We start from the raw sequence: 9,821 nt of genomic DNA, 5'->3' as shown, positions 1-9,821 counted from the left end.
AAAAATTTTTAAAGACTTGTTTGTGGCCTAATATATGGTCTATTCTTGAGAATGATGCAGGTGCAGAGGGAAAAAAAATAAGTATTTTGCATGTGTTGGATGAAACAATCTGCAAATATCTATTAGGTCCATTTGGTCTATAGCGCAGAGTAAGTCCAATGTTTCTTTGGTGATTTTCTGTCTAGATAATCTGTCCAATGCTGAAGGTGGAGTGCTGAATTCTCCAACAATTATTGTATTCAAGCCTATTTCTCTCTTTTGCTCTTATAATATTGCTGTGTATATCTGGGTGCTTCAGTGTTGGGTGCCTATATATATTAAGAATTATTATATCCTCTTGCTGAATTGACCCCCTTTTCATTATAGAATGACCTTCTTTGTCTCTTCAAGTTTTTTTCCTTGAAATCTATTTTATCTGATAGAAATATAGCTACTCTTGTCTTTTTTGGTTTCCATTTGCATGAAATATCTTTTTCCATCCCTTTATTTTCACTCTATGTGTGTCTTTGTAGGTGAAATGTGTTTCTTGCACTCAACATATTGTTGGCTTTTATTTTTTTAATATATTCAGCTACTCTGTCTTTCAATTACAGTTTAGTCCATTCACATTCAATGTTATTATTGATAAAGACTTACTGCTGCTGTAGTGTTATTTGATTTCTGGTTGTTTTGTAGTCCTCTCTTTCTTACGTTCTTTCTATTTTCCTTTACTAAAAGTGTGTTTTAATGTCTTGCTTTTTATTTTTAGTGTATCTCTTGTAGGTTTTTTGATTTGAGGTTACCATGAAACTTGCAAAAGCATATGCAATGCTTCATAAATTTGCATGTATAGCAAAGGGGGTATACTAATCTCTTTTGTTCCAGTTTTAGTATATGTGCTGCTGAAGCTACCATAAGCATTTGTATTTACAATGTAAAAATGCTTAGAAACATTTTTATAAGACAGAATAATAATATTAGATATCATAATTATAAAACTATATAAGCACTAGGAGTTGTAATATTAAATAAAGTAAACTTTAACAATTCTATATTCTTTCTAGTTGTTTAATTCCATTTAGGCTACTGGAATTTTTAAATGTGTTTTTCAATTCTTCTCATCCAGTGTAACTAAATTAAAAGTTGTAACATAAATTTCTTGAAAACAGAAAACTTCAAAACTATGTTAAACAGTATCCATGATAAATCATCTCTGATCCAGTGAATGAGTCCATCTTTGATTTATTACATCTTAATGAAAATGTAAGGATTTACAGAGAATGGGAAATATGGCTTAAAAAAATTAAGTATCCAGAAAATAAATCATTCCTCTACCAACTACAGCTGAAAATTGGCATTTATTGTGTATTATTGTAAATGCAGGAACAGCTGATAGTGCCATGACAATATTGCCCCTAAAATATAATTTCTTACATTTAAAATTTGACCACTAAAATATTTTAGTAAATAATTTAAAATAATTATTGCCTGTGAGGAGCCCCTTGGCCCTCATGGCCCCTGAGACTAGTTCAGGGAGTTGCCTGCAGTCTGCATGATGGCATTCTTCCATGAAGGAAGCTTGTGTTGAGTCCCACACACTCCCTATGACCCAAGCAGGTATAGCATAGCACCATTTTGAGTGCCCAGACCCCACCAGACTGCATCCTGCCCTGGGGCCCCATAGCTCATGCTCTCCACATCCCTAGAGCCACACTCATATTCCCCGACATCCACTCAGGGGCCTGCAGCAGTGTGGCTGAGTCCCCTTCACTCTAGCCTACACAGTGTTCCACATCTCAGGAGTTAGGGTAGTGTAGCACACTGGAGAGCTGTCCCTGGGACAGAGGGAGCTGCAGTGAATGCTCGCTAGGATCTGGAGTTATCTCCCTGGGGCTGCTGCCACTGACGATAACCACTCCAATAGCAGGGCCACCATGAATTTGCCTGTGTCTTCAATGGGCCTGGGATCAGTTTGCCCAGATGCTGTATTGGGGCTTTGAGGAAAGTCTTGCTCTGCTTTTTGCCACCACTGCAACCTGAGCATGGCAGTCAGAGGCATGGGGATCAGTTCCTCCTATTGCCACAGGAATGCAAGTGCATCCGGACATCAGACCCAGCCCACTGCCACCAGTGCCTAAGCACACTGTCAGAGGGACTGGGGATTGTCCTGCCTACCACAACAGCCTGCATCATGTACACCATCAGTGGGCCGGAGGACAAGCCCACTCCACCAGTGCTCCCCATACCCCTAGCCCCAGTGTTCAAGTGCACCAACTGGTGGCCTGGGGATCAACCCACCCTGCCTGCTGCTTCTAGTGCACATGCACACCATCAGGAGGTCTGCAGTAAGTCCAGTGCATCTGCTGCTAATGCCCAAGCACACCATGTGGGGGCCTGGGGATTGCCTCTCCCTATCCACCAACAGTATGCCTCTGCACTTCTCCTGGGCGCCTAAGGATGGGCCCACCCAGCCTGCTGCCACCACCACTGTCAGTACCCACCCACAGACATCAAGTAGGAGCCTAGGAAATGGCCCACTCAGCCCATTGCACCACCACTGACATCAGCTTGTGTCACTTAGGAGCCTGAGGATTGTCCTGCCACTACTACTGTTATCTTTGATGCTATGTATGCTACTTAGAGGCCAGACATCCTACCCACCAGCCCAACCCACTGATGCCATACCAGCACCTGAATAAGCCACTTAGAGGCCCAAGAATCTACCCTCCTAGACCCACTACAACCAATGGCTATGTATGCAGCCTGAATGTCTAGAAATAGGCACACTCATCCTGCCCTTGCCACCACTGGGGCCCAAGGATTGGCCTACTGGGTGGCCCTGTCCCCAGCAAAGCTGCACAACAGTCTCCACTGACAACTATAGCCTAAGCCACTGAGGGAACAACTGAGACACTACTGATGCTGGTTACAGCTAAAGAAATCGTGCAAGGATTACATGACTTCATGCACTCAGAATCAAAGCTAAAATGCCCTATACGAGCAACACTATAGGTACATCGACAGGAAAAAGTCTTTCCCTATGAAAGCTAATTTGAAAAATTGGAAGAAGTGACTATTACATCAGATGCATAAATATCAATGTAAGGATACAAGAAACATGAAAAAGCAAGAAAACATGATACTTCTCAAAAAGTGCAATATTTATCCACCAACATATTCCAACAATAAATAAATATATAAAATGAAAAAAACTTCAAAATATTAGTGTAAAAGAAGATCAGTGAAATACAGGAGAACACAGATGAACATTACAAAGAGATCAAAAAAATTCATAATCTGAGTGAGAAATTGAACAAAGAGATAAATATGATAATAAAGTATCAAACCAAAATTCTAGAACTGAAGAATTAAAACAAAAAGGAAGAAAAAAAGAATAAAGAAAGCCCACAGGACATACAAAACACCATAAAGCCATAAACTCATTAAAATTCTGAGTGTTCTAGGAGAAGAGATGAAAAAAGGCATAGAAAAACTATTTGACTAAATAATAACTGAGAGGTTCCCAAGTCTTGCAAGAAATATTGACATTCAGATATAAGAAGCTTAAATATTCCCCTAAAATATCAACCCAAAAAGTCTTCTTCAAGGCACACTATAGTCAAACTGCTAAAACTTAAAAACAAAGAAATAATTCTCTTTCCCCATTTGGATACCCTTGATTTCCTTTTCTTGCTTGATTGCTCTGGGGATCAAACTGTCACTCTTTGCTGACAATATGATCTTAAATCTAGAAACCCCCAACGATTCTGTCAAGAGACTACTGAAATTGATAAATAATTTCAGTGGAGACTCAGGTTACAATAACAGTGTACACAAATCAGTAGCATTTCTATATGCCAATAACAGTCAAGCCGAGAATCAAATCAAAGACTCAATACCTCTCACAATACCCACAAAGAAAATAAAATATCTAGGAATATATTTAACCAAGGAGGGGAAGGATCTCTACAAGGAGAACTACAAATAACTGAGGAAGGAAATTGCAGAGGATGTAAACAAATGGAAAAACATATCATGCTCATGGATCAGCAGAATCAACATTGTTAAAACGTCCATACTGCCTGAGGTAATTTACAGACTCAATGAAATCCCCACCAAAATACCAACGTCATTTTTTGCAGTTCTAGAAAAAATAATTCTACACTTTGTATGGAATCAGAAAGGGGTCCAAATAGCCAAAGTAACTTTAAGCAAAAGGAAAAAATCAGAAAGCACCATTTTACCAGACTTCAAGCTATACTACAAGGTCATAGTAACCAAAACGGCATGGTACTAGCACAGATATAGAGATACAGACCAAAGGAACAGAAAAGAGAACCCATATATAAAACCACATATTTCTAGCTGATCTTTAACAAAACAGACAACAATATACGCAGGGGAAAAGAAGTTCTATTCATTAAACGGTGCTGGGAAAACTGGATAACCACATGTAGAAGGTTGAAATGGGATCTTAATCTCTCACCCCTCACAAAAATTAATTCAAGGTGGATAACACACTTAAACCTAAGACATGAAACTATAAGAATTCTAGAAGAAATCGTTGGAAAAACTCTCCTAGATATCAGCCTAGGCAAAGAATTTATCAAGAAGATCCCAATGACAATCACAGCAACAGCAAAAATTAATAAATGGGACTTCATTAAATTAAAAAGCTTCACACAGCCAAGGGAACAATCAACAAAGGAAAGAGACAACTCACAAAATGGGAGAAAGTATTTGCATGCTATACATCTGATAAAGGGCTAATAACCAGAATCTACAAATCAAGCAAATCAACAAGAAAAAAAAATCAAACACCATCAAAAGGTGGAAAAAAGACATGAGTAGAAGCTTTTCAAAAGAATATAGACTAATAGTCACTAAACACAAAAAAAATGCCCAGTATCTCTAATTAATCAGGGAAATGGAAATTAAAACCACAATGAGATATCAACTAACTCCAGTGAGAATGGCTTTTATGAAAAAATCTAAAAACAAGAGATGCTCGTGTGTATGCAGAGAGAAAGGAACACTTATACACTGTTGGTGGGACTACAAATTAGTACAACCTCTATGGAAAACAGTATGTAGAATCCTCAACTAAAAAATAGACCTACCATTTAATCCAGGAATCCTACTACTCAGTATTTACCCAAAGGAAAAAAGACATTTTACCAAAAAGACACTTGCACTCAAATGTTTACTGCAGTACAATTCACAATGACAAAGATGTGGAATCAACCCAAGTGCCCATCAATTCATGAGTGGATTAATAATGTGTGGTATGTGTATGCTATGGAGTACTACCCAGACATAAGAAAACATGATGAATTAATACCTTTTATAACAACCTGGAGGGAACTGGAGATCATTCTCCTTAGTGAGGTATCACAAGAATGGAAAGACAAACAACAGATGTGCTCATGATTAAATTGGAACTAACAGTCAGCAAGTAAAACTCAATGAAAATCAAACAGATGGAAGGAAGGAGGATGGGATGGGTGAAATCACACCTAACAGGTACAATGTACATTATCTGGGTGATGGGCATACTTATTCTTTGACTCAAGCTGTACAATATAACCAAAACATTTGTATCCCCATAATATTCTGATATAAAAAAGAGTACTTAAAAATTTTACCATTTACTTAACAAAAAAGAAAGAATTCTAAAAACAAGTGGAAATTTTTAAAAAACACATAGGGGAACCCTCATCAAACTAATAGCAGGTTTCTCAACAGAAACATTATAAGCCAGTAGTGAATCAAAAAGCTGAAAGAAAAAAAATATCAGCCATGAATATTATACCCAGCAAAACTACCTTTCAAAATTGAAGGATAAATGAAGTCTTTCCCAGACAAACAAAAATTCAGGGAATTCAACACCATTAGACCAGACTTCTCCAAGACATGCTTAATGGAGTCCTACACCCTGAAAGACAATACATACCATCATGAAACATACAAAAGTATAAAACTCATTGATAGAGGTAATATACAAATGAGATAAAGGACTCAAATTTTACAACAAAAACCCACTAAACTAAAGTGATAGAGAATGAGAAAGAAAGGAACAAATGATATACAAAACCATCAATAAACAATTAACAAAATGACAACAAAAAGTTCTCACCAAATATCGATAATAATCTTGAACATAAATGGATGAAATTACTCACTTAAAAGATACAGACTGGCTTAATGAAAGCAAAAACATGACCTAACTATATGCTGCATATAAGAAACTAACTTCACCTGTAAAGACATTTATATACTGAAAGTAAAGGGATGGAAGAAGATATTCCATGTAAACAGAAATCGAAAGCAAACAGGATTAGCTACAGTTATATCAGATAAAACAGATTTTAAGTCAAAAATAGTAAAAAGAGACAAAAAGGTCATTATATAATGATAAAAATATCAATTAAAGAAGAAGATATAACAATTATAAATAATATGTACTCAACACTAGAGTACATATATGTGTAAAGAAAATATTAGATCTAACTGAAGAAATTTACTTCAATACAATAATATTTGGAACCTTCAACAATCTATACTCATCATTAGACAGATCATCTAGAAAGAAAATTAACACAGAAACATTGGATATATGGTACACTTTAGACCAAATGGACCTAACAGACAGTTACAGAACATTGTATCCAATGGCTGCAGAATACACATTCTTCTCCATAGCACATGAAACATTCTCTAAGATAGGCCACATGTTAGTTCACAAAACAAGTCTCAACAAACTTAAATAAATAAAATCATATCACATATCTTCTCAGACTACAATGGAATAAAACCAGAAATCATTAAGAAGAGGAACTTTGGAAATTCTACAAATACATGGAAATTAAACAATATGGTCCTATATGACCAACGAGTCAATAAAAAAATTAAGAAGACAATAAAAATTTTCTTGAAACAAATGAAAATGGAAACAAAATAACCCAAAGTCTATGGGATAAAGAAAAAGCAGCAGTAGAATGAAGTTTATAGCAATCAACACCTACATGAAATGTGTAGAAAGATTTCAAATAAACAACTTAACAATGCACCTGAAGGAACTAGAAAAGCCAGAACATATCAAATACAAATGAGAATGAAAGAAATAATAAAGGTCAGAATGGAACTAAAAGACATAGCCTTAAAATAAGATAAAAAGAAGCAATGAAATAAAATGTTGCATTTTTTCAAAGATAAATTTCAAATTGCTAGCTAAAACAACCATGAAAAAAATAGAGATGATCTAAATAAGCAAAATCATAAATGAAAAGACATTACAACTAATACCAGAGAAATACACAAAATCATCAGAAACTACCATCAACACCTTTGCTCTAACAAACTGGAAAACCTAGAAGTAATGGATAAATTACTGGACATGTACAAATTACCACAATTGAACCAGGAAGAAATAGAAAACCTGAACGGACCAATAATGAGTAATGAGATTGAATCAGTAGCAAAAAGTTTCTACAAAGAAAAGCCTAGGACTGGACGACTTTACTACAGAATTCTCTGAAACTTATAAAGAACTAACTTATAAAGAACTAAACTTATAAAGAATTCTTCTTTGAGAAGAATTCCAATTCTTCTCAAATTATTACAAAGAAATGAGGAGGAGAGAATTCTTACTATGTCATTCTATGAGGTCAGCATTACCCTGATAGAAAAGCCAGACAAGAACACAACATCAAAAGAAAACTACAGACCAATATCCTTGATAAATACAAATGCAAAATTCCTCAACAAAATGCTAGCAACTGAAAATAACAGCACATCAAAAAGATAATACATTATGATCAAGTGTGATTTATCCCAGGGATGCAAGGATGTTTCAACTTATGCAAATCAATAAATGTTATACATCACCTCATCAGAATGAAGGACAAAAATCATATATTCATCTAAATAGATACATGAAAAGTATTTGATAAGCATAAATATCCCTTCATGATAAAAAATTCTCAATAAATTAGGCATGGAAAAATCACACCTAAACATAATAAAGGCCATATATGTCAAACCATCTTGCCATTTGTATCAGCATGGATGGAACTGGAGATCATTATGTTATATGAATATATAAAATAAGCCAGGCACAGAAAGACAAATATTTTCTCTCATATGTAGGAGCTAAAAAAGTGGACCTCAGAGATAGAAAGCAGAATGATAGTAACCAAAGGCTGGGATGGGTTTGTGTGGTGGGGGTAGGGGGATGAAGAGAGGCTAATGGTTACAAACATATAGTTAGATAGAAGGAATAAGTTCTAGTGTTCAATAGTAAGGGTAGCTACTTTTAATAGCAATTTATTGTATATATCAGAATAGCTAGAAGAGATTTCAAATATTTCTAAGAGAAAGAAATGATAAATGTTTGAGGTGATGGATAACCTAAATACCCTGTTTTGCCCAGTACACATTCTATGCTTCTATGAAAATACCATATTCATCCCAATAAATATGTACAAATATTATATATCAATAAAAAATTTAAAAAAATAAATAGAAAATCTAATGCTTTCATTTAAATTGGCATATGTATGTACATGATTGCAAAATGATTCTTTTGTGACAACAAATTTTATTCATAAACTGCAGTATTTAAAATTCCATTAGTTTTGTCAATTTGTGTTAGAGTAACCCACGCATATGATATATAATCTCTATTTTCTCTATTTTCAGCAATAGAAACAGAAAGAATTATTTAAGAATAAGAGATTACTAATGAAAAAATAGAGAATAAATTTTCTCTAAAAAGTTATAGTTTGTTTGGTTTTGTATTTAAAATCACAGAATGAAAATGTACATGTTTGCATTTTATAATATTTTCAAAAAGCATTCATTAGATAATGAAAATTATTTTCAAAGTATATTATATGTATTTTAAAAACAAATAATCAACTATACTATTATAGACTGAATTGTATCCTCTCCTCCCTAAATTCATATGTTGAAACCTTAATCCCTGGTATGATTGTATTTGGAGTACGGTCTTTAGAAGCATATATTGAAATGAAGTTATTAGATTGGGTACCTAATCCCACAGGATTTGTGGCTTATAAAAAGAGAGAGAGAGAGAGTGGGAGAGAGAGAAACACACACATGGACTATGTGAAGACACACCAAGAAAGCTAGGAAAAACTCCTGAAACCAAATGGAAACCAAATGAGTCAGAACCTTGACCTTGGACTTCTAGCCTCTAGAACTGTGAGAAAATAAATTTCTGTTGTTCCAGTCTGTGGTATTTTGTCATACCAGTCTGAGAAGACTAAAATATATACTGTGTTCAACTTTGTACTTTCTTAATAGAAAGGGAATAAGATTCAAAATACACAAAATTCTTCAGGTAGTGTCCCAAGAATGAAAGAATGTGCTCACTGGGCACTTCCAATCTTTTTGTAATTTTCCAATTCTCCTCTTAAAAAAAAAAAAAGCGCTGTTTTTAGTTTGTTTTACCTTTTCCATCCATGTAACACCCTATTAATATAATGTGTTGAAATGTCAAAGATTATTTGTGTTCATTATATTTTACAAGAACAACTTGAAGTTTCAGGCATATCATTTGGAAAGGCATCTGCAGAAATTTGTGATGATACTTATGGGGTTTTGCCAAAAATTCTTCTTATGCATAGTGGATCCCTAGCATGCCACAGTACTTTCTGTTTTGTATGACACTGCCCTTCTGTATCACTACTTAAAGAAACAAAGAAATTTGCAAGATTCTGCTTTATCACCCATGTTAAGAATATAAAAAGTGAAAGATAAATAAAATGTATTTTTTGTCAGGGGAAAGGTAGTGATCTCCTGTACCTTCAGAAGAATAA

This window comes from Eulemur rufifrons, chromosome 3 (assembly GCF_041146395.1).
Source record: "Eulemur rufifrons isolate Redbay chromosome 3, OSU_ERuf_1, whole genome shotgun sequence".
In the NCBI taxonomy this organism is placed as follows: domain Eukaryota; kingdom Metazoa; phylum Chordata; class Mammalia; order Primates; family Lemuridae; genus Eulemur; species Eulemur rufifrons.
Note: the sequence above shows the minus strand (reverse complement) of the source record.